Source organism: Pelmatolapia mariae, linkage group LG10_11 (assembly GCF_036321145.2).
Source record: "Pelmatolapia mariae isolate MD_Pm_ZW linkage group LG10_11, Pm_UMD_F_2, whole genome shotgun sequence".
Taxonomy (NCBI): domain Eukaryota; kingdom Metazoa; phylum Chordata; class Actinopteri; order Cichliformes; family Cichlidae; genus Pelmatolapia; species Pelmatolapia mariae.
This window is the reverse complement of record NC_086236.1, coordinates 27771976-27799076: the sequence shown is the minus strand read 5'-3', so window position 1 is coordinate 27799076 and position 27101 is coordinate 27771976. Positions and strand designations below refer to the sequence as shown.

Sequence of the window (27101 nt, the reverse complement as noted above, 5' to 3'; positions counted from 1 at the left end):
ATGTTCTAACAGAGACTTGGAGGAGAGAGACCTAATATTTAATAATCCACATTTCACTGTTTTACTCTTTGGTTCAGATGTGGATACTGTATTGTTCTTTCTTTGTGATTTTTTTATGTTTAAGTTGTTTATTGCTGTTTTTTAGTTTGTTTGCCAATTATCTATGAAGCCCACATCGTTTTTTGGACACCACTCAGACAGCCAGCAATTTAAGGAGAACATGCAGCTAAACACGTCACTCCTGGTCTGATTGGGGAGGGGACCAGAGAAAACTACAGAGTCCAATATCGTTTTGGCAAAGTTACACACCGATTCAATATTGATTTTAGTGACCTCCGATTGGCGTAACCGGGTGTCATTACTGCCGACGTGAATTATTTACTGAATTTACGTTTACCCTTAGCCAGCAGTTTTAAATTTCCCTCAATGTCGCCTGCTCTGGCCCCTGGAAGACAATTGACTATGGTTGCTGGTGTCTCTAGCTTCACATGTCTGAGAACAGAATCACCAATTACCAGAATTTGACCCCCGGTGGGTGTGTCGCCAAGTGGGGAAAAACGGTTAGACACATGAACAGGTTGGTGGTGTCCCTGGGGCTTCTGTTTAAATCTCTGTTTATGCTTCCTCCTCACCGTCACCCAGCCGCCCTCTTTCCCCAGCTGCTTGGGGTTTGCCAGGGAACAGCTAGCGTGTCCTACCCTATCTTCGGCTGCACCAGCTACAGGGGCCTGGCTAGCTACGGGTGAATCAAGGGTGAATCAAGGGTGCGAAGCCGAGTCTCCAATTCAGTATTACTATTATCTGTTATGAGGTATTCTTGGGTCACATTTATTTGTGTGCTACACCGATCAGAGGTCTAGACGCCCACCTTGCAGGTCAACTGCAACGCTGTTTGGTCCAACTGGGCTTAAAAGTGAATTGGTTTGCCCAAAAGATCTGATTTTATGCTAAATTTGACTGTAACTTCCTTAATTCAGTCTTAAAGAGGATGTTTTCACTCCATCTGACTAGAGTCTATGAATTGTGACTAATATACACGACTAATATACACTAAGGGAAAAAATGATTTAAAGCCCTACCGATTTTGTAAGTTTGCCCACCAACAAAGAAATGATTAGTCTGTAATTTCAATGGTAGGAAAAAAGCACTTAAAAAAGTTATAAATTAATTCACATTTTCATGAATGAAATAAGTATTTGATCCCTTTGCAAAATATGCTTTAGTGCTTGGTGGCAAAACCTGGCAATCACAAAGGTCAGATGTGTTTTGTTGTTGGACACAAGTTTTGCACATATCTCAGGGGGGATTTTGTCCCACTCCTCTTTGCAGATCCTCTCCAAGTCTTTAATGTTTCGTGACTGATGTTTGGCAACTCGAACCTTCAGCTCCCTCCACAGATTTTCTATAGGATTAAGGTCTGGAGACTGACTACGCCTATCCAACGCCTTGATATGCTTCTTCTTGAGCCAATCCTTTGTTGCCTTGGCCGTGTGTTTTGGATCATTGGCATGCTGGAATACCCACCCACGACCCATTTTCAATGCCCTGGCTGAGGGAAGGTGGTTCTCACCCAAGATTTGATGGTACATGGTCCAATCCATCCTCTCTTTGATGCGGTGCAGTTGTCCTGTCCCCTTGGCAGAAAAACACCCCCAAAGCATATAGTTTCCATCTCCATGTTTGATGGTGGGTCAGTGTTCTTGGAGTCATAGGCAACATTTCTCCTCCTTCAAACATGGCGAGTTGAGTTGATGCCAAATGGCTCGATTTTGGTCTCATCTGACCACAACACTTTCACCCAGTCCTCCTCTGAATTATTGAGATGTTCAGTGGCAAACTTCAAAACGGGCCTGTGCTGTACTGCTTTCTTGAGCAGGGGGACCTTGCTGCAGGATTTTAGTCCTTCATGGCGTAATGTGGTACCAAGTGTTTTCTTGGTGACTTGGTGTCCCATTGACAAATTCCTCCAGAGTAGTTTTGGGTTGGTTCACACCTTTCTCATTATCATTGAAACTCCATGAGGTGAGATCTTGCGTGGAGCTCCAGAAGTTGGCAGTTATTTTATGGTTCTTCCATTTATGAATAATCACACCAGCTGTTGTCACCTTCTCACCCAGCTGCTTGGCGATGGTCTTGTCGCCCTTTCCAGCCTTGTGTAGGTCCACAATCTTGTTCTGACATCCTTGGAAATCTCTTTGGTCTTGGCCATGGTGCAGAGTTTGGAATCTGGATAGATTGATTGCTTCTATGGACAGCTGTCTTTTATACTTGTGTGAAATACACCTGGGAGTTGGAAATCTTGCTGATTGATAGTGTTACAGCCGGTCTAGGGGACCCGACCGCAACAAGAGGAATGATCCACCCCCAGTTCGACCCCAAGCAGCACATCACACATAAGTTAAAAAAATAAATGGTTTATTTACAGGAACAAAACAAAAATGGGTTTCACAGGAGTCACTCAGGCTTAGGGGTGGACCCACGCCGAAATAACAAACAAAAGGAAAACAACTCAGAGGAGCGACTGCTTGCCTAGCCCTAAAGAAACATAACCAAATGACAATTACTTACCTCCCTGCCTAAAAAAACATGAGAAAACTGTGCCCAACTGAAAAGGCGATCCACCCCAATTCCTCCTGGATTCACAGAGAGGACACTGATTCAGAGAGTCAGCTGCAGCGACGTCAGGCCCGCCGTCTCAAAAGAATGGCTGTCATTTTCCCCAACAGCTGATCGATCACCATTGCCATCTGACATCTGTCATTCATTTGGCTGACCAGCAGCAAAAGCCTGCACGCATTCATTGGTCAGCATATTTATGTCTAACTGCCTGATCATTTTTTCATAAGCACTTACTTTTTAAGTATGTTTTTTAATCACCCATGAACCCATGAAGGGCATGTCGCAGCCCCAGCTGGTTGGGGTAAAACCGAAGATGGATGGATTGCCGTCCTCAACCATGCCGTTTTATACTCCGCCTCCAGATCATCATCCAATCCGGGCACACCATCTTCGGGATCCACCACTCCTGGAGGCGCACCTGCACACTCACATTTACATGTCAGAACCCCAGCCCACGACGGCAGCCGTAACAATAGGGTATCAAATACTTATTTCCTTCATGAAAATGTTAATTAATTTATAACTTTTTTGAAATGCATTTTCTGGATTCTTTTGTTATTGTTCTGTCTCTCACTGTTCAAATAAATCATTGAAATTATAGACTGGCCATTTCATTGTTAGTGGGCAAACTTACAAAATCAGCTGGGGTTCAAATATTTTTTTCCCTGACTGTAATTAATTTAATACTTAAAAAAAACACAAGATAATGAGCCTAGCGTTCAAAGTTTAACACTAAGCAAAAAGGTGATTAAAATAATTCACTAATTAACCCTGTGATTGTAATCGTACATCAGAGAAACACCAGTCATAGAACTGGTCGATTTCTTTGTTGCAAAACAATTAATGGATTTGCAGAATGACTGCTTATTGGTCTGGCAAAACCCCATCACCACCTCCTCACGGTGCCAGCTGGGAACAATGACCCATTGGGAAGTTGGCCAACGCGGGTCGTTGACGTCAGGGGGAGCGATGCGCCAGTCAACGTATTCTTCGGTCACACCAAATGCAATGCCAACTCAAAATTTGAAAACGAATACTAGGGCGTCCCCCAGAGGCAACGCGCGTCGTCCTCGCCCAAACAATGTGAGAAGAGGACGAGTGCTACCTGCCAGTGGATGGGTCAGGCCAAAGAAGCTAGTCCAATTACTATGCCTCAGTACCCGGAACATTGGTACATTAACCGGAGGAAGCCACGAACTAGCCGACACTCTCAATAACCACCGCATCGACATCGCGTGCATTCAAAAAACGAAATGGAAAGGGGCGAAGGCAAGGGACATTGGAGAAGGATTCAAGCTCTTCTACAACGGCAATCAGGCTCAGAACGGAGTGGGCATAGCAGTAAGCCAGAAGCTCCAGGACAGTGTGGTTGAAGTGACCCACATATCGGATCGTCTTATGTCACTCAAGATCGACACTGGCTCTGCCATCATGGATCGTCTCCTGCTATGCACCGCAGACCAACTGCCCCGGCGGCGAGAAGGAAGCATTCTGGCTCAACCTCGACGACCACCTACAGTCAATTGGCCCCGAAGAACACCTGGCAATAGGTGGTGACCTAAATGGACATGTCAGTTAGGAGAGAGATGGATATGTGCGATTCCATGGCAGCCAAGGATTCGGGACCCGAAACGACAACGGATGCCGTGTTCTGGACTGCACAGAGGCACACGATCTCGCCGTGGCCAACACTTTCTTCAGAAAGAGGCCAGCACATCTCATTACATATTCTAGTGGCGGCAGGGACACCCAAATCGACTACTAGCTAATCCGAAGACCCCACCAGAACCTGGTCACCTGACTGAACCTTGGCCAGCAATGACCACCACCGATCACTTCAGTAGAGAAGATTAAATGGTGGCGCCTTCACGAGTGCAAAAACCAGCTAGTGGACGCACTTGGGCACTTCATCGTGGACCCCAATGGACCAGTAGACACCATCTGGGATAACGTCGCCAGTCAGATACATGACGCGGCAGGCAGACCTGGAAAAGGCTTTCAACCGAGTCCCTCATGACCTGATCTGGCACTCTCTGCGATCACACGGGGTCCCCGAGGCCTACGTCGATTGGATCAAGCTCTTGTACAGAAATGTGACCAGCACAGTCAGAAGCCCAGTGGGAACATCACCATCTTTCAACATCACTGTGGGCGTGCACCAAGGCTCCGCGCTGTCCCCGCTTCTCTTCATCCTCTGCATGGACACCGTGACCGCTGACCTCCAAGCACCCCACCCTTGGACGCTCCTCTATGCTGACGGTCTTCCTCGTAGATGGATCCTGAATGGAGCTGCAACGCCAAATGCAGCAATGGAAGACACACCTGAGTGAGCATGGACTGAGGTTGAACACCAAGAAGACTGAGTACTTAGAAGCCGGCCCCCAAACCGACGGCACCATCAGCGTCAATGGAGAATACCTGGCGAAGGTATCTCACTTCAAGTACCTCGGATCGATGATCAGCAATGACGGCGACATCCTGCCAGACGTACGACCCAGGATTAATGCGCCCTGGATGAAGTTGCGCCAAGTCACTGGTGTCCTGTGCGACCGACGAATGCCTGACCTCCTCAAGTCGAAGATCTACAAGAGCGTAGTGCGCCCTGTGGCCCTTTACGGATCAGAGTGTTGGTCGGCCACCTCAAAGCACAAACAGGACCTTCACACAGTGGAAATGCGGATGCTGCGATGGTGCCTGGGCCTGACACGATGGGACCACGTCATGAACATCAACATCCAAAAGCGGCTGGGCATCGCGCTGATCATGGAGAAGATGCAAGGAGCACGACTGCGATGGTATGGGCACGTGGTCAGAAGTGACGAAAACTCAGTGGCAAGAATGCACTGCGACTCAGCCCCCCAAGGCCAGCGACCAAGGGGCAGACCAAAAAGGCGATGGGTGGACCGAATCAAAGACGACGTGAAGATGATCGGCGCCAACCTGAATGGTGCCCTTGATCGTGCCGAATGGAGGCGGCTTTGCAGAAAAGCGGACCCTGCAGTGTGGGAATAACGCTAGGAGGAGGAAGAAGAAGCAGAAGGACTGCTGATTGATTTTCTTTCAGTCAGCAAATTGATGATGGAATAATCATGGAGTTTCACGGTCACAGCAGTTGATTTTCCGACAATTGTATCAAGCAATCCAGAAAAATGTAACATGAATTTAAGATTTATTCCTCCATGTGTGGAAATGTGTGTATTTTATATTGGCCAGCCATGTTATTTCTTGTGACTAATTTATAGGGGGTAATCCCTAGAGTCCTTATACCAGCCTGCACATGAATGTCCCCCAGAAACGGAGATCAAACATTGCGCTGCTTTTACTAACATAGTGCACCCAGTAGACTGGGTATCTGTTCAACACTATATATGTAGGGTAGGGTTGTGTCCTCACACGTTTACTCAGGTTTACTCAGTTGCTCTGGCAAAGCCTGAAATATATAAAGAAAGCTTCTAAAAACTGAAAACACCGTAATTTATGCAGTGCTGGAAATTCTCTGCAGCACTGCAGCCAGTCTTTAGTGTACATCCTCCATTAGCTAAGAACATCATTTACATATCTCACACTTGGCAGGAGCATTATAGGTTATATTCATTTTTCTTTCTTTGCTCAACCCATTTGCTCCGTGACTTTTTTTTTCATGCCCTCATTTCCCCCCCTGCAGATAGGATTGAATCATTAGCTCATTTATAGAGAGTTCTTCACCGGTTGCCTCTTTAAGTCTTTAGCTTATATCACACATAGGGCGTCTCGTCATCCCTCCTCCTACATCTGCCAGCCTCTATTCACACTCTTGTGTATTTGGCATTTTTCAAGCATTCTTTGCTGTCTGTGACATTTCTACGTCATTGGGTCCTGCTAGCAAGATTAAACCCATGATTACCTATTTTCCACTTCACAATGGGAAATGCTTTTAGCCTGCAGGATGAAAGGGAGTCTCATTTTGTTGACCCTGTGGTCATCAGAAAAAGGTCACCTCAGCCTTTCATTACAGGAAAATCTACCAGATGGGCATTTTTTGACCGAGGACTTGTTAATGTTTGTTGTGGAGCACTAAAGTGGTGTTGGACATTGCGACATGGTTCCCAGCCTGTCTGACTTGACCTTTCCTTGTCTGTTCCTAGCCAGTCTGCATTATATGAAAAATTCTGTCATCACGAAACTTGCCTCCGCCTCTAGTTTGCCCTGTACTCTAAAACTGTTCAGTATATCTGCTTCCTGGCTTCTAAATTGTGTTGCCATCTTTCTTTTTTAATGGTTGCTTTTAAAGCTGATATTGCCTGATCTAATGTACTGCAGAGCAATGTTGTGTTAACACTTGAGGTCAAGGACAGTCCAATCAATATTCTTTAACGTGACCGAGAGAGTGAGAAAGCAAATATTCAACAACAGCTAACTATGCTTTACTGTGTTTGCACCTGACCTGTCTCTGTCTCTGGGAATCCTGGGGAATTTTTCACTCATTCATCAATTAGCTCCAAGTCATGAGATGCTGCCTGGGGGAAACTGCTGTGATGACAATGACAGAGTAGGAGGATCCATTTTTGGCAACTCCAAGAGTAGCGACAGGGTCCTTGTGGGCCTGGTTGGAAGCATTTTTTCAATTAATTTTAAACACTTCCATTTCTGGCTGAATGCACTGCAGCTTGTTGAGGTCAGGACAATCTGTAGAATGAAAGTGGCTGAATGGTGTGCCCATAGTTGTCATTTGCTCACTTTGGTTGCAGATAGATAGGCACTTTAACCGCAGTTGCGTATGCATTTTGGAAGAATACACATGTGGCCATTGTGTTGTCTCTTTGATATTGATTTTCTAAACTCAATACCATGATGACCAACACAAAGCACAGAGTTTGTGTTTTGGAAGCAATACAGTATGGACATTATTTTAATGTACAGTATAAGCAGAGCTGTGGATATGAATATATGAGCATGATCTCTAGTCACTTGAATTTATCTCCATTACACTTCATAAATCCACATAATGACGTATCTATGAGGTTTTAAATATAAATTCAGTAAAAGCCTCTCTTCAAATTTCCTCAAATTAAGTTGCTTGCTGCTGGGCCATAGCGGGGTGTTAAGGGGCTTGTATGCATATGCAGTTTTCTCCAACAAGATGAAGGATTCTTTTGATGCCCTTGGCATTGATCCCGTGGAGGGGTGGGGGGAGACACAAATCATCTCAACTACATACTGTCTCCCATCAGTCCATTTTCTCCTGACATTGTACTAAATGAAATAATTTAGTGACCTCTCCTTCTTTTCATGTTTGCCTTTTTAAAAGGCCAGATGATGTTCTCTGCATGTCTGACACCTTATTAAGCCTCTGAGGGACGAGGGGGTTGTGACATTTTTATTTGGGGACTTTGAGATGATGGGAAAGCTGTGCTTGTATGCAATCTAATTACTCTGGTCATCTGTGGTCATCATCTGCCACCCACTACAAATGGTTAAACACAGTCATCATGGCCTCTATATTTATGTCTGTACTTGGATCAAACATGGAATCGCTACTGATTCCAGAGATAAATTAACATGAATGAATACATCATAATATGTGCTTGCATCAGGATTTCTAGTCTGATCGCCAGATATAAGCTAGAACGTTCAGATCATGTGAAGGACATCAAGGACATGCATTCTTCTTTTTATCCTCCATATATGGTAAATGAAAAGGGACTAACAGCTATCTCCAGACAATGGATTTTGTTTTTGCACAACCTCACCCAGTGGACGTTTGTATGAGCTAGAGGTAGGTTGCCGGACGCCTTGTGGGGGGGAGTAATGGGGTGCCTTGTGTTGGCTCTTTGTTCTTGCTGTATGAGAGAGGACCCCCTAATCTGTCACCGTCAGGTACCCTGGGGGAGGTGAGTCGTGATGAATACAGGAAGGGATTTGAGAGGACACTAAAGAGGGTTTCTTCATGACTTATATATGAGTGTAGAGCAAGAGCTGCTGTTTATAAAACACCCCAGGCCACAAACAGCTTTGTTGCTCTTCTCATATTTTTTTTTAAAGAGAAAAGCCTCAGCTTTGCTGAACAGCCTTTCCTAAGTTTTGCAGTGCTACAGGCTGCAAGTATGCTTACGCAGTTGCTGTTGCTGTTTTTTTGTCCTGTAAGTGAGTTAGATATTGGTGACTTTTAAAACACAAGCTTTGAAAGGATCTTTCCAATGATATAAAAATTATGTGCAGATAAAAGTGTATAATTTTTGTGCATTAGCAGGTTTATCTGCAGATAATCAGGACCATGTTAAATAATAATACTGTTAAAATCGAAGGAATATGGGATTCAGATTATGTCTTTTGAGGGTATTTGACAACTTAGCAGTTTACACAACCTCATTAGCAAACCACTTGTGTTACTGCAGGCCAAGATAAGGAGCATCACTGATTTGACTTTAAATTGTACCGCTTCACTCATACCGTAAAGTCCATTAGTATCTGCTTCAGGAGAAGGGCTGCCATTCCCAAGCCATCATTACCGTTTTTCTTTTTCTCGCCTGCGCTGGTAATTAAAGCTGTGTTTATGAGTCGTCTGCGCCACTGCTCAGTTATTGAGGGTTGGGTCTGTGGGCGGAGGCTTTTCCCTCTTCCAATATTGCTAGAAGCACATGAGGCTTCCATTAATTAAGGCACATTTCCAGATTCAGCAGGCTGCCTTCTTCGTGCCAATGAATGAAAGTCAGCAGCATGTACATGGAGGTTGTAGAGTGAGTGTTTATAAAAATGAATCTACATGTTGCTAGGGAGGCAGCTGTTTTTAAGTATATCAGTTTTTGTGTTGTGGTAGTGGTGAAACACATTGAATAAAAAAAAAAAATCACCGTTAACCTGAATTGACATAACATATGCAGCTCTTTTTTTGTTTATTTCCCTTTATTTTATACTTAGTCAGCACTAAGACAGCAAGCATGATCCAAGCCCAGCAAAGAGAAAGGCAAAGCATGCACACCTATGTGCCCGTCTGTGTCTTTGTCTTGTAGTCTCCTCAGAGGCTTATAGCAGGAGATTTTTAGCTCAGCTAAAAATGCTGATGTTGGTGTTTCTGTGAAAACCAGACATTTCCATACGGCATACAAAAGCTCCCCATGGATACAAGACAAAAGAACAATCTGGCTGTTGCAACCTTATGAATATGTAAGAATAAATCTCTGAACATTTAATGATCTGTTCTATCTTCTAAAGTCCTCTTTTGTCTTAAAAATCTAACAAAATGTATCATCTACTACACATGCTCTTCTGCTTTCCTTGTACTTTTTTATATTAGTTTACCATTCCCAGAATTTGTATGTCTGCACTGATATTTGCCTAATATTGTAGTTTTTAATATGTTCAGCAAACATCGCAGCAGAAAAGCTGTGAAATGAAATATTAAAGAGGGCTGAGTGAGAAATGAAATGAAATATGGGGATAAAGGGGGTTAAAAGGGAGAAGGTGAAAATTGGTGCCATGTAAACAGCATGTTTATCTTTTAGTAGTGCTAATAAAACAAGTTCATTAAATCCAAGAATAAATAAAAAAGGTTTATTCTCATATACATGACCTGTTTTTAATACTTCCCTATTTGACTCACCTCACATATTTATATTTTTTTTTACACGAGTGCTAAATAAAACCTGTCACACGCTCAGAGTAGTTATTTCAGTACAAAGATTATTTATCATAAATTAGTCTCTCTATGCATTTATTGTGTTGCTTCCCTAGCTAAGAGTTTCCAGTAAAACCCCCACGAGAGGCAGGCCAGAAAGTCCCTAACCCATTTTCATGTCGAACCTTAGAGGCATATAAAACACCAACTGACCCAGATAATCAGAAAGCAATTTAGCTTGTTCTCTTTAAAAAGCTCAACCTTGTCAGTTTTGGCTTGCTCTCACTAATAAAGGCAATTCAAGGGGATCATTTATAAGATCCTGCTTGTTGGGTTTCTCTTGTAAACTTCATTTTTATTGTTACTTTAGGGTTGTTTGACATGAGAGGCAGACTGGGGCACTAATCACAGGGTTGGGGGTTTCACCAAGACCTCCAACCATGACTCAATAAACTGAACCGTATACTGTCTTGCATTTTAATCTGATTAGGTTGTGTGCAAATGGATTAATGAAAAAAAATTGAAAAACTTAGTCTTTGTTCCTGTTAAGTTTGGTTGTTGGATTTGTCAGTAAAGACATTTCTCTTCTTCTTCTGTTTACAAGGTCAGTAATGCTAATATCTGCTGGGATGCAAAACTGTAACAGTCATGTGATTGGCAGAGTTTGCCCTTCCTTCGGCATACTTACAGTCACTTTCACTGCACAGGAAAGTATGGCAGTGTTTGTGTGAAACTATTTTCTGTGAGTGAGTAGTCATTTTAAAGACCTAAAAGTCTATATTTTTTGTAATAGAAAAAAAACCCAGTCGATCTTAAGCTTCGTGATGGTGTGCTATACCAGTTGAAAGATGGAAAACATGAATGAATAGTGGTGATATTGGTGGATGTTACTCCAGACTGTTGCACAGTGAGAGAGCTTCAAAACAGATCATATTCAAGCACTTCTGAAGAGATCAAAACAAACCCAAAAGTATGTAACACAAAATGTTTGGGATTTTATTAGAGAAGAAGGTCTCGTTGAGTTGTTTGTATGATGTATCATCTGACTGTTATGACCGACCAAGGTGGACATAGCTTGGAAACAAGAAGCAGTGGGATAAAAAGTAATGTTGCACAATGAGGGTTGCTGAAATTACCCAGTGTGGGTGGTACATTTAGTTAGAGAAGGCACAAGAGAAATTGGCTGAAGCCAAAACAGATTCTATATTATTATTTTTATCATTATTGTTATTATTATTATTATTATTATTATTATTATTACTTTTTTACAGCATAAAGTGTCGTCACAGAGCTGCAGTCAATAAAAGTGCTATATAAGCTTTCAGTTTAATACGATTTAATAAGAATGGACTTGTTGAATGAGTCTCATAAAGCCTTCCTTTATATTGAATTAAATTACAGATAAAATATTTTTTGCTGTAGTTGAACATTTAAATAATTTCTTTTTTTACTGACAGATATTACGTTCTGAAAACACTACTATAAATGCAACTGAGGGAAAAAAAGTTAATGTTTTTTGTGACTTTACAGGCTGTAGACTGTAACAGTATGATTTTTTATTACTGGGAACCCCTAAGATATATGTGTGCAGTAATAAATATATACAAAAAGATTCAAACAGAGCACAAGGAGACCGCTCCGTCTGTCCTGCCCAGGGCTCAAGATCTTCTGACAGACGTTGGTGTAGAGACCCATGCCCTCTTGTGACCGAGTTACATCTGCCTTGCTTTACTGAGCCAGGCCTATGTGGAAACGACACTGCTGCCTGAATGCTAATACGTATCCTAGGTCTGGGTAAATCTCGCCACCTGCAGCCCTTTTCTGTGGCACTGAGAAAAGCAGGAGCTTGATTGGTTGTAGTTTGCAAAGAGCCAGCATCATGCCCACGGAAAGCCTCCGGTGCATTTCTGAGCATGATTCCCAATGAACAATTACGCGACATGGACAGACTCCAAGATCGTTAGAATCAGAATGGAGCCAACTGGAGGCTGAGTTCACGCTGGCTGGCTTCCTCTTAGGTGATTGATTAGCATGGCTGTCCTTAGAGGAAGATTGGGACGCTGGGACTGGTCGACTTCTCTAAGTGATGGAAAAGTAACTCTCAAGGACACAAAAATGTATCTGTGAACTGAGGCTAACACTCTTTGTGCCGTCTTATCATACAAAGAATGTTTGATAGCCTGCCAGTCTAAGGGCCACAAACAGATATTTGTTACACTTTTTACAGTGTAAACTCATCAACTGGAATCTGAGAAAGTGATGTGGGATACAATAGCTTCTTTTAGAGATAATTTTAGAGCTTCAGCATTATGAAATTAGCTGCTTTTATTCCCCAATGTCATCATAGGCAAGAATGAGCAGCTTTTATTTTTTATAAAACAGATTATACAGATATATTTATTATTTTACAGGCAAAGAAAAGGCATTTTAATGCCTCAATTTTTATCATGTGCACATAGATTTTCATAGGACTGTGCAGTGCTGTGGAAAACTAAGTACACTGGAAGCAGTAAGTATACTTCTTTAGCGTGCTTCTAATCAAATACACACGTTAATTATCAGTGTGACCAAAGCGGAGATACACAACAATAGGAGCCCAAACCAACTGTCAAGCACAGTGAAATGCTCTTGTGAAACCTTAAATGAGTTGCCCCCAAGCCTCAATAACCTGAAACAATGCTGTAAAAAGAAGAGTGGTTAAAATTTTCTCCACAACAATGTGTAAGACTGATCAAGTCATACTGAAAACCAATACTTCGATTTACTGCTGTGTAAGTTGGTTCTATAAGCTACTGGATCGTGGGGTGTGCTTAATCTCTTTTTCACATGACTGTAGTAGTTTAATACTTCCTGCATAACCAAGGAGTTACTGTAGTTTGTAGATTGGACCATTCCTATTTTTCACTTTTCCCAAAGCTATATTAACCTCACTCCTTTCTAGACTACCAGAGCTCTAATAAACATGTGTTCCATCTTTTTATGTTAGTGCAATGCTGAAGTATTATCTAATTTTGCTAAATATTGTAAGGTTTTTTTCATATGTAAGTTTATACCTTGAAAATAATTAATATATTTTGGATTTTAAGACAGATTTGACGATGGATTGATGGATTTTTTTTCCCATAAGATTACTTTTTTATGTCTAACTGTACGGCTCAATAGATAAGTCAGCCTGAGACAGTTATATAATAATAGGCATTGTCCCTGTGTCCCTGAAAAATTCATCTGTCATCAGCAAGCAAAGAGTCTGAGAATGAAGTGTTGCTCACAGTTTTTTTTTTATCTGTTCTTTAAACTTTGGTTAGCAGTTGTGCCCCACTCTGTCATCTTTACTATAGAGTATTATAGGGTTATAGCATATTATAGGGTTTGCATATTTTCCAGTGGGTGGAAACACTCTGATGAAGGATTGCAGGGATTTTCTGCATTTATTTATGAACTGTGAACTTGATCTGAAAGAAAGAAACATGTGGGAAAACATGAATGACTATACTGCAAGAGTTTTTGTGTTTTATATGTAAAAGCACCAGATGTCAGAAGGAGAGAGTCACTAAATGTAACTACCCTGAATGGTTATTGCAGAAAAATGCATTGTTTTCTCAAAACCACAGTTTGCTTTGGAAAATCTTGATGTTATCCTCTTAAATGTGAAGTTTTGAAACAGCTTAAGCAGTTCACATCTCAAACATTTAAGTCAGACTTGTGAGTAATAAAATTAATTTTGTCCTGGATCGTGCCAGCTTAGTTCAAAGAGGACATTCAGGTTTAAGGGGAATGTACTTGCTGACTCTGTGCCTGTATTGATTATAAGAACCGTCCGTGATGCATCTTTTTTTCCCTGCACTGATCAGATCGTGCTTTGATTGCAAGCTTTTCACAACTAATTTAGAAGGTATTGGAAATTGACTAAAGCACATTTGTATTTATAGCTAAATCATGCCTTATCTAGTAACCCAATGCCACACATTCCTTTTTGGTTTTGTGTATTTTTTTCAACCAGATTCTGAAAATAAATAGTAGTTAGTAACCCGCTAACCAGGTAGACAGCATCTCCATTGTTTTATGAGCACAGGAGCCTCAGCTGCTGTCTTAGTAAACAGCTGGCCATTAGTGTTGACTTCAGTAACAGGTACAGTAGCATTAAAATCCCTCCAGGGAGCCATTTGATCACCTGTCTGCTGCAGTTACCAAGACAACATAAATGAGATGATGGCTGCATGATTTTTTAGTGTTTGTTTCACTTTTTTAATCTGAACTGTGTCATGAGGATGTTTTCCTATTGTCTGTGGTGATACAAAAGAGGGTGGTTTTAGGTTAATAATAAGGAGTTTTACGTAGACATATTGGTGAGCAGGTGTTCCACACATGGAGACTTCTGCATGCTTCTTACAGTACCTGAAATATGTCACAGTCTTTTTTTGCTGCTGTCATTGGGTAACCGTGGGCAGACTGTTTCATACTAGTTTAGCATATGCTTGGGATCTTCCATGGCTAATATCTGTCTCAGTTATAACTGCTTTTTCCTTATATGTGAGCAGCCAAACTCAGATTATGTAAATGCGCTGCATTACAGTAAGGATGGAGCTTTTGTTGGGTTTATAGCTATCTGTTCATCTGCTCTAAATGCAATCATTGCATTTGTGGGCAGCAGCTCTAATCTCAACCTTTACGTCTGAGCCTCAGGGCTCATTTAGAGCATCTCTGGCACAGAGGCAGGGTGGTATCACTTCCATTTAGATGAACAACCAATCTGAGGTTTTCCCCTCTTCCAGGCTTCAACCATGTGGCTGCTAAACACCCATGACAGTCTTGATCACCACATTGACTTTCTGCCACATTGACTGCTGATTTGTTCAGCTGCCCCTCACAAGCTCACAGCAATATTACTGCAGCACCTAATTACACTGTATAAACCTCATGGTGCACTTAAAATATAACACCTGAATACAACAATTAAATATACATTGGGACTGGGACATGCCATCCTGATTTCAGAAAGTTGAGACACTGTGAAATAAAAACAAAACTGAACCCCATTTACTTGGTTTATTTATTGTTAAAGTAATTTTGAAACCAAAATCTTCTATAGAAAGAAAGAAAAAATGGGGAAAAACACTTTTGAAATAGGCAGATTTTAGAATACAATTTCTCAGCATAAATTGTGTCAAAATATAACCAAACAAATAAAAAGTTGTTGCAGAATTAGTAATTAAAAATTCAGAGTTGGCATATATCTCTGGAACAAAGATGAGCTTAGCACTAAAGTGGCTTTGGGTCATTAGGAGGGACAGCTAAAATCAAAAATTGCTTAAGAGAGTTAAAGTATCAGTTAATTTGTGTATTTGTTTTTTTTTAATGGGCATTTCATGGAAGAAGCTAAGTAGTTATATGAGAATGTGATGGGCGGAGAAGGTTGTAGGCTATCTCAAGATTTTCGTCTTCTTCTTCATGATGCAGTGTTGCAGAATAGGAGACAGCACTTCTTCTGCTGAGTTGGTCTATTATAATAGGTGAACAGTGCCTGTTCTGGACCGAATGAGTTGGTCTAATGAAAAGCCTTTTCAGTGAGATGTCATCTGTCAGTCACCAGTAGACAGTGCTGTGTAAACAGTGGCTGACAGCAGAGGAGGTTTTCTGCATGTTAGATATAAAACATGGATTAAGCCAGAATGAAAACCAATCCCTTATTTTCACATTTTAACTGAAGGAGACAAAACAAACAGCTGTGCAGTAGATGGTAAACTCTGCATCTGTTTTTGGTGTCATTTTGTTTTTTCCAGAATGGTACTGACTATGGGTTCCTGGTGCGTCAGAATTCTGAACTTCTGCGAGCCCTGGATGAGCTGGAGAAGACTTGTGCCACACTAAGAGAGGAGAATGGTCTGCTGGTAAGACTAAAAATATAACAGAGGGCGTGTAGACTTGAGTGAAGGTTTTGTAAGAAAGTAGGCCAGGTGCACAGATGGTGAACAAAAAGATGTAACTCCCTTTGCTTCTTTTCTTCAGTCATTTTATGCAGGTGTTTGAGTTCCAACTTGCAGATTTGAATCATTATTAAGCCTTTCTGAATAACTGCGTGATTTATTTTTTTGCCGCTGCTGTGTTAGCATTTGCTGCATCCCTTTTTTGTTTAGCGGAAGAGCAGTGCCCCAGAGACTGAGGAGAAGGTCAGGCGGCTGAGGAGAAAGAACACAGAGCTGGCTGTTCTTGCAAAGAGGTTGGAAGAGAGGGCTCGGAAACTGCAGGAGGCCAACCTCAAAGTGGTATGCAGCACATATAAAATAGCTCAAACATTCCCACAGCGAACTGATTCGCCCAACAGTGTGGCTGCAGTGACTCTGAACCAATGGTACATGGACAGGGTTTTTATATAGTGCGTTTCTACTCTACCTGAGCACACATACGACATGCCTCATTCACCAATTCATACAAGCACTTTTTCTATGCTTAAGTGTTTTCTATCTAACATTCACACACTCACACGAGTAAATTGAGATTTCGTATTTTGCCCAAGGCATGCAGATTGGAGCAGCCAGAGATCAAACCACCGTACTTCCGATTAGTAGACCTGCTGTACCTGCTGTACTACCACACACACACACGCAGCAAGTGACTCCTTATCAGTCCAAATCACATTGTCATAATGCCTGATAATAAGTTAGAAACAGAGTCACAGAGCATGTGAATAAAAGGGTACAAAAAAAATTCTCAACACAAGAAAACATGAGAAAATGAATTAACACCTCACGCACTATTTATTAACCTCCTAGGACCTGGCGTCCACATATGTGGACATCACATTTTGGGATGTCTAGACCAAAATACAAATTTTTACTCTACAAGGGCCTGATATCCACTTACGAGAACATTATACTGACACTGTTCTATCGAAATTTAAAACAAATGTCCTCATATGTGGATCTTGTTTTTGTCAGAGACAAAAATCAGGTTTAAAAAAAATCTCGAAATTCTTTGTTTTTACATTCATCAGGTCCTGAACAGCCCAAATAGCAAAGAGAATTTAAAAATGCATGCCATATAAGAGTTCGGGTCTTAGGAGGTTAAATATGTAAAAATTTGAGTTGTGCAGTGTGTGATCTTCTTTTCTTACATGAATAAAAGCAGCCTTGTACACCAAATATTGTAATGCATAGAAATGAGATGCGAAAGAAAACGTTTTCAAGCAAAGAAGTTCCATAAGATGTAATATACACTTTTATTAAAGAGATCTAGCAAAAGACTGCAGAAACTAAACACAGTTGTCAAATACTAAATCCTTCTGGCCTTGCATTGTTATTGCTAATGAGACAGCTCATGAATACTGTAAATCTGAGATAGTAACTGCACTGTCCAATGGACTTCCTCTTTTTCTTCACGATGCAGTGTTTGCAGGATAGGAGACAGCACTTCTTCTGCTAAGTAATCCTATTATATTATATTATATTCCTATTGTAATAGGTGATCAGTGCCTGTTGTGGACTGTATGAGTTGGTCTAATGAAAAGCCTTTTTAGTGAGCTGTCATCAGATAGTAGCTGCACTGTCAGATGGACAAGTACTGGTTGTTAGTTAGATATCATCTATACCAGTGGTCCCCAGCCTTTTTTGCACCATGGACTGGTTTATGTCCGACAATATTTTCACGGACCGGCCTTTAAGATAAGATAAGATAAGAAAACCTTTAATAGTCCCACACGTAGGAAATTTGTTTTGTTACAGCAGAAAGTGAACAGTGCAAAGTTATATAACAAAAATTAGAGAACACTGGAATAGAATAAGAATAAGATACTGTACACAACTGTAGAGAATAGAATAGAATGAAATAAAATACTATATACAATAGAATAAAATAAAATAATATATACAATAGGATAAAAATAGAATACAAATGCTATATACAACTGAGTAAAAATACAACTTTTTCAGAAAAAGACCATTGCACTTAGTCTTATTGCCCATGTGTGGGTTTGTGTGTTTGATCAGTTGCAAAAGTTTGTTGTAGGGTATGACAGCAGAGGGAAGGAAAGACCTGCGACCTGCACATTGTGGGTGCCGCAGTCTCCCACTGAAGGAGCTGCTCAGTGCTGTCAGAGTCTCCTGCATGGGGTGGGAGATGTTGTCCAACAGGGGTGACAGCTTAGCCACCATTCTCCTGTCACTCACCATCTCCACTGGGTCCAGAGGGCATCCTAGAACAGAGGTGTCGCGGATAAATACAACAAAATAAAACCAGTACCGGTACAAAAAAAATGTATTCATAACACACGGGAAAAGACCCAGGGAAACCGAGTTCATGCTAAAAACAATTTAAAAAATAATGTTAAAAAGCGATAAAAACCCCGAAAACCATAACTTTCACACCCGAGCCTCAAATCTCACGGCTAGAAAACCAAACAACTCATGGACCGCTACCGGGGTTGGGGACCGCTGATCTATACCGATACACAGACATGAATCTAAAAAAAAAAAAACTGCTGTTCTTCTGCCCTCAGCTGAATGTCCCTATCCAGCTTATGCAGAGAGCTAAACATTAACTGGCTTCAGTAAACACTCAGGAAACCGTGTGGCATTCTTCAGAGCTTTACTGATCCATATTATTCATTTTGTAAAACTGTAATAACAGAAACAGAATATAGTGTATTCACTCTCCATACAAATACACAAAGATTACATTAAATATTGTTGACTTATGTAAACAGTCACTACACAATCTCAGTATCAACACTGCACCCGCGTAGCATTTCAAGAGATACAGCTAACACCACATGCTGGTATGTTTCATGCTGGCAGGCTAAACAAAGGGCTAACAGCTAGCTTATGCTAGTAATGTAACAGACTCGCTAAACACACAACAAACTCATTACTTTGCTGAACAAGGTACTAATAAGTGAGAACAATCAATCGTTTTGCCACACTTACAGATTATGCCTTTTCAAGAGCGCCAGATGCAGGAATTTACAGAGACACAGAGAAATGGACCTTCCCTGTTGAGCGCTGGGAGAAAATCACTGCTTGCGCTCAAACATGGCGCTACCCTGTCAACCCACTAGATGGCAGGCTTTGACTAGACAAGATCAGGAATAAACATATTTTTTCTGACATGTTGCTACAATTAATTACAGAACGATGATTATGACCTGCTATATAACAAACTTATAAAAAGCATACCTTAGAAATAACAGGAGGGACAGAATACTCCCCGCCTGACGTCTGCAGGACGTCACACCAACTAAAGCTGAATCCCACTATTACAAAGGATATTAAGAGTCTTTCAGACTTAGCTCTTAGGTACCAGTAAGACGACTTCACTGATGGGTCTCAGGTACACTCTACATTCGCCACTGCGGATGATCTTGACTTCGATCTTCCTTACTCTGCCATCTTGACTGGGGAAGGTCTTTATGACTAGCCCTAGTGGCCAGTCAATCCTGTTTTCTTGTCCCTCTTTGAGCAGGACCACATCTCCAATTTGTAGATTGGGCTTTGGTGCCCTCCACTTGCGACGACCCTGTAGTCCGCTGAGGTACTCTCTCCTCCATCGTCCCCAGAAGACGTTGGCCAGATACTGCACACGTCTCCATTGCGCTCTAAACAGGTCCTGATCGTGGAACTGACCTGGTGGTACTGGGGGCGCACCGACCTTTTGTGTGAGTAGCATGGCAGGAGTGAGAATCTCAGGATGCTCTGAGTCAGCAGAAACTGTGGTAAGTGGCCTTGAGTTGACTATTGCAGTGACCTCTGCCATGAATGTCACTAACACCTCATGGGTGAGCTTTGCATTTCCGTGCTGCAGCAGCATTACGTCAAGGATCCGCCGACTGACGCCAATCATGCGCTCCCAAGATCCAGCCATGTGCGATGCATGTGGAGGGTTAAATTGCCACTCACAGCTTCTGTCTCCAAGATACGTGTTGATTTTGTCATTATGACAACCCTTCTTGTCGATTTGGAGTTCTCTGCAAGCACTCACAAAGTTTGTGCCGCAATCGGTGCCAGCACCTCGCATGGCAAAGAAACAGCGCAGAGCATTGATGAAAGATGAAGTGTCCATTGCTTCTATTACTTCGATATGTATGGCACGAGTGCTCATACACGTAAAGATCACTGCCCATCTCTTGGCCTCTGCTTGACCTCCTCGTGTCTTTCTGACTGTAACAAGCCATGGACCAAAAACATCTAGGCCCACACACGTGAAAGGAGGGTCTGTACACATTCTGTCTTCTGGTAGATCTGACATGATCTGCTCTTGTTGCTTGCCTCTTAATCTGCGGCATATGACACAGTTGAAGATAACACTACTGACGGCTCTTTTCCCACCCACAATCCAAAAACCTGCAGCTCTAATTGCACCTTCGGTGAAGTGTCTGCCCTGATGACATACTTGTGCGTGAAAGTGTCTGATTATGAGCTGGGTTATGTGGTGTTTACTGGGAATGAGCATGGGGTGTGTCTCATCTGTTGACAGTTGAGCTCTTGCCATCCGGCCACCGACCCTAAGAACTGCATCAGCGTCTATGTAAGGACTCAGCTTGCTAAGTGGACTTTGTGTGCGAATGGACTCACTCTGCTCCATGCGCTTGATGTCATCCGCATACACCTCTTTTTGAACTGCACGAATGATAGTAACCTTGGCCTGCTGAAGCTGTTCTTCTGTAGCATAGTTGTTGCACTTGTGCCAACCACGACATGCGCTCTCTGTTTCAGCTTTAAAGGACTTGGCAATGTGCAGCAGTCTGGCAATAGTTTTCAGCAGACGAGTCCAATTTGAGAATCTCTCGAACCTTGTGGTCCTGAGCTCTTTTTTTGACAGAAAGGTGGCACAGGATACGATATCTGGGCGCAGTTCGGTGTCGTTTTCAGGGCAAACAAGGTCAAAAGGTTCTTTCTGTATTTGTCGTTGGCCTGAATCTGTAAGGAAGGCAGGTCCGCTAAGCCATGTAGAGTGAGACAGATGCTCAGCGGGCAATGCTCGTGTGGCATGGTCAGCTGGGTTTAGCTGTGTGGGTACATAATGCCATTGGTGGGTCTGGGTAGAACGCCTAATGCGCTCCACACGGTTATGCACATACACATAAAAGCGTCTTTTTTCATTGAAAATATATCCAAGGACCACCTTCGAGTCGGTGTAGAAGTTCACCTCATCGATAGTAGTGTCAAGCTCCTGCTGGACCATTTCCGCCACTTCTACAGCCAGCACAGCCGCACAAAGTTCCAGTCTTGGAATTGTGATGTCTGGTTTTGGAGCCAGCCTGGCCTTTCCAAGAAGAAACCCAACTTCACTGAGCCCATTGCCTGCTGTGAGTTTCAGGTAAGCAACGGCTCCAACAGCTTTTGTGGATGCATCACAAAAAACATGCATTTCTTTTCTCTGAGATTCGGATAGTGAGATGGATGTATACATGCGGGAGATCTTGAGCTGTTGTAAGTGCTTTAGGGAATCTTTCCATTGTTGCCACTTGTCCTGTTTCTCCCTCGGCAGCGGTGCATCCCATTCGCTAATGTCCATAGAAATCTCTCTCAGAATGGAGCGGCCTTCGATGCTAACTGGCACAGTGAAGCCAAGTGGGTCATACAAACTGTTGATGACTGACAATACACCACGTTTGGTGAAAGGCCTGTCGCTGATTTCAACTTGAAATGACAATTGGTCTGTCGACAGGACCCAGCCTAAGCCAAGGCTGCGTTGCATGAGTGGGGCGTGTTGTCCACGTTGGAGTTCCTGCGGACCTGTAGCTAGATCTTCACTTGGGAAGGCACTGACGACTTCAGGGCTGTTGGATGAGATCTTGTGAAGGCGGATGTTAGACTGAGCCAGCATCCTTTGTGTTCTGTGAAGGACGTCAATCGCCTGGGTCTCAGAGGGAAATGACTTTAGCCCATCATCTACATAAAAATGGCGCTCAATAAATTCCCTTACATCACTGCCATATTCTTTCTCTCCTTCCACAGCAGTTTTCTTGAGTCCAAAGATGGCAACTGAGGGGGACGGGCAATTCCCAAAAACATGGACTGTCATGTGAAACTCGTCCACTTCTCCATCCAGGTCGTGATCGCGGAACCACAGAAAACGCAGATAATCACGATGGTCCTCTCTGACCATGAAGTTGTGAAACATCTGCTCCACGTCGGCCATCACAGCATGTGGGTCACCTCGGAATTTGAGAAGCACACCCACAAGGCTGTTATTGAGATCTGGGCCCTTACACAGCACTTGATTCAGGGACACATTTTCGAACTGGGCGCTTGAATCGAAGACTATTCTGATTTTTGCTGGCTTTTGGGGGTGGTAAACACCAAAGTGTGGGAGATACCAGCATTCTTGGTGGGGTTTGAGAGGAGGAGCCCTTTCTGCATGACCTTTGTCGAAGATCCTTTTCATAAACTCCACATAATGATCTTTCATCTCCGTCTTTCTCTTTAATGTCTTCCGTAGGGACATGAGGCGGGAGAGAGCCTGCTCTCTGTTGTTGGGTAAGTGACGTCGGGGATGACGAAAGGGCAGGGGGGCGACCCAGTTATTTGCATCATCTTTAGCAAACTCTTTGTGCATAATGTTCAGAAACGACTTATCTTCTGCAGAGAGTGCCATTTTGTCATCATCAGTAGTTTGTTGAAAGATGTGTTTGCCCAGTTCATCTTTGACCTGTGTGCTCTCAAAAAGGGGGTATTCTCCTGTGATCTTCACCTTTGTGTAGATTCTGCTGCCACAGGGAGAGAGAAAACTGGGGCGGTCATTATCCAGTATGTTGGTCTTGTAGGAGTTCACTGTGGGTCTGTGAGCTCCCGAGAGACAAACATCCCCAACAATTATCCATCCAAGATCAAGCTTTTGGGCGTAAGGTGCTTCATTGGGCCCATTTGCCTGGCTTCGAACCTTGTGAGCCTGAATTACATCACGGCCTAAGAGGAGGAGAATATCTGCCTCTGGATCAAGAGGGGGTATTTGTGCGGCTATGTGAGCTAGGTGATGATGAGCAGCTGCAGCTTCTGGGGTGGGTATCTCACTCCTGTTATCAGGGATCTGATTACACTCTGTCAGTGTTGGTAGTGGTATGGACACTTTTCCGTCAACACCCTCAATGACAAAGCCGTGAGCTCTACGGCCTGTTCTGTTCGTTGTGCCAGAACATGTTTTCATTGTGTATGGAAAGGCTTCACCATGTACATTAAACATGTCAAAAAAGGGAGAACGAGCCAGTGACACATTACTTTGGTCGTCTAAAATTGCATACATTTTCCTTTTCATTTGAGGGGCTGTGCTGTGATATACTTTCACCATGCAAATTTTAGAACAAGACCGTCCTTGTTGTCCCTGTCCACATACCTCGGTGCAGTTAGATGTGGTCACTGTGGAGCTCGGGATGTCTGGCTCCCCGCCGTGTGCCTCTGGTGTAGAATCAGAGCTCCCACTTGTCCAAGGGGGTGGCCCGGCATGCATGGCGGAGATGTGGGTACCGCTATTGCACTCCAGACAACGAATGTCAGCTTTACAGTCTTTGGCCCTGTGTTCTGTTGATGAGAGACACTTGTAACAGATCGAGAGCCCTTTGAGCAGACTTTTCCGCTCATCCAGTGTTTTCATCCTAAACCCTCTACATTTTGCAAGTGAATGGGGCTTCATGTGTACTGGACACTGTTTGTCGGGATCGAGAGAGTGGGTGTTAGATTTGTTGCTGGGTGTGCCAACCTGTGTTTTGTTTGCTGTTAGCGGGGCTCTAAAATGTGATTGTCTCACCAGTGGCCTTTCTATCTTCATGTGTCCAGTGCTGTAATTTTGTAGAATGAAGCTGGGGTCAGTTTTCATTTCAGCATTGCTATTCACGAACTGCACAAAGTAGGAGAAAGGCGGATAGTGCACTCTGTGTTCTTTCTTATACTTGGACCCCTGTTTGATCCATGCCTCTTGCAGGGTGTGTGGAAGTTTTTCCACAATTGGGTTTACGCCTCTTGGAGTGTCGAGAAAGCTGAGGCCTGGCAGATATCCTTCGTTTTTTGCTGCTTCAAGTTCCAGGAGGAGATCTGCAAGTTCCTGAAGAAGGTGATTGTCTCTCGGAGTAACTCTGGGAAAGCTCCCTAGGCGTTTGAACAGAGAAGCTTCAATAACTTCCGATGAGCCGTAAATCCTGTCTAGCCTTTGCCATAAACGCTGAAGACCTGTTTCCGGATTGTTAACATGGACAGCCCTGATTCTCAAAGCATGCTGGAGAGACTCCCCACTGAGCCACTTAGTGAGCAGATCAAGTTCTTCACTGCACTTTAGGTTTAAATCTTCAGTGGCATTGTGAAACATAGATCTCCATGCTAGATAAGTCTCTGGCTTGTTATCAAACACTGTCAGTCCTGATGTCAGTAGGTCACGACGTGAGAGGAGGGCAGCGAGGTCTGATACATCTGCTTGTCGTTGTGTTGTGGACACTCCAACATGGTTGGACCAATGGGGAGGTGGAAGTTTGGGCTGCCAAACGGGTGGAGAACTGGGGGGGTACCCGCGCGCAGCTGCTGCTGATATGTCCGGCCCTGTAGTGTGGGCGTTGTCTAAGTCACAGTTTTGCTCTCTACTGTGTTTTGACTCACCTTCCATTTTAGTGTTGCTGTGGAAGTGGGTATCTACATATTCTTGAGTGCGACTGACAGCCACAGGAACGTCTGGTGGCTTCACAGACTCTGCCTGGTCCAGAACTGCAGCCTCTAGGACCCTTGCGGCTGCAAGTGCTGCTTCTGCTTCTCCCTCCTGCTTCAGAGCATTTAGCGCTGCCTCCAGCCGGGCCTTTTCGACCTCCATGTCTATTTGGCGTTTGGCGTATTCTGCTCTTGCTCGAGCAGCTTCGGCTTCAGCTCGTGCTCGTGCTGCAGCAAGGCTTGCTGCTGAGCTGTTTGACCGGCGTGAAGCTGCTGATCTGCATTCCGACCTGACTTCCAGCTGTGAAAGCTGCGAGGTGTCTCCGTGGTTGGACATGGTTGCTGTTGCTGGAGTGGAGTGTCTCAGGATCCTGGCAGTGCACTTGATGCGTGGACAATCTTTTTACTCTTCTGCCCTCAGCTGAATGTCCCTATCCAGCTTATGCAGAGAGCTAAACATTAACTGGCTTCAGTAAACACTCAGGAAACCGTGTGGCATTCTTCAGAGCTTTACTGATCCATATTATTCATTTTGTAAAACTGTAATAACAGAAACAGAATATAGTGTATTCACTCTCCATACAGATTATGCCTTTTCAAGAGCGCCAGATGCAGGAATTTACAGAGACACAGAGAAATGGACCTTCCCTGTCGAGCGCTGGGAGAAAATCACTGCTTGCGCTCAAACATGGCGCTACCCTGTCAACCCACTAGATGGCAGGCTTTGACTAGACAAGATCAGGAATAAACATATTTTTTCTGACATGTTGCTACAATTAATTACAGAACGATGATTATGACCTGCTATATAACAAACTTATAAAAAGCATACCTTAGAAATAACAGGAGGGACAGAATAGCTGTATAAAACTTCATAGCAGCAGTTTTATACAGAACTAGAAAGCGAAAATTTCAGAAGAAATTTTAAGTGTGCCTATGCCGCTGGTAAACAGTGTAGTTTGCCATTCATACAGCTACAGAGAGCAAAACTCAGCAGAGCAGCCATTCTCCACCATGAACTATGGTAAAAACAAACACCGCTCGCGCCTCACAGATGACAGCTTACAATTTTGGGTAAAGATGAAGTGACTTTGTACAGCCCCGATTTGCAGACGCTGTGCACATAGTTTCATGAGCAGAAGTCCCATTGTACCACGGCAGACCCGACAATGTTTGCATGAACACGCTTTGAAGCATTACGTTATGGACCACTTTTCACACATAGTTGGTGTACCCACACAGCCGGCTGTAGCTTTTCAACTCACAGCCTGACACACACCCAAAAAACAGCCGAGAGAGCACAGACTACGCCAGAGAGGCGTGATTGCAGATGCCGCTCAGGTGGGTCCACCTCCCCTGCAGCGGCACTGCAGACCACGCCCCGCCACACACATCAATCACGTAAAATAAATATTTATGCACTTTTGCATTCACTTTTTGTTTTTTGTTATTTTTACACAGTGTTCTGAATGATTAACAATGGTCTACAGACAATCTTGTGTATTATTATACAAACTTTGGTTGTAAGATGCCCTACCTGGCCCCCTGGCAAAAGCTTTGCTAGATCCGCCCCTGCACAGTTACCAGCTGTCAGCTAAATAAAAAAGGAGCTTGGTGTTTATTTCTCTCAGAAACAGTTCATAACTTCCCTTCAACTCATTCATGTCACCTAAAAAAAAGGTAAACCTGTTTCTCCATCACCAGTTCAGCTCTGATGATTCGGTAAGGTCATCTCCTGGTTTCCACCAGCCGCTTCTACAGCTGTGGCTCCAGCAAACATCAGCTGATACTAGAAATTAAAATCAAATGAATTCTAACAACAGCTGATCAAGCTTAAACGTGCTGCTGTTGTTTAGCGCGATAAACAAACAAGAGAGAAAAGCCGATCATTGATCAGTTTCATGACTGAAGTTTGAACAGGCGAGAGAATGACAGGGGAGGCTGTCATAAAGTTCAACATCAGTAACTTAGCGCGCACACAGCTGTATAGAAACTCCGTCGTGCTAGCTAGCACGCAGTACAAGTTATTATAACTGATTGTAAAAAGTCAGCACAACGAAAATAAACTACACCTAAACTCGGTTTATATCTGACCCAAATAGAGTGCAGTTCATAACTTCTTACCTGAAATTCAGTTCACCTCATGCTCTGACCGGCAGCCGCCTGCTTCTCCTGCCTTCGGTTTCCCTGATCCACGATCTACCACCGGTTGATCGGCGGTCGCCTCGCCGCCTCGTTCCCTGCATGCTCTGTCTGACACACACCGGTGG

At 43.2% G+C, this 27101-nt stretch overlaps 1 pseudogene; it reads left to right on the top strand.

Annotated features, from left to right (window-relative positions):
* Window positions 1-27101, top strand: part of LOC134636432 (peripheral-type benzodiazepine receptor-associated protein 1-like) — a 127144-nt pseudogene that overhangs the window by 19928 nt on the left and 80115 nt on the right.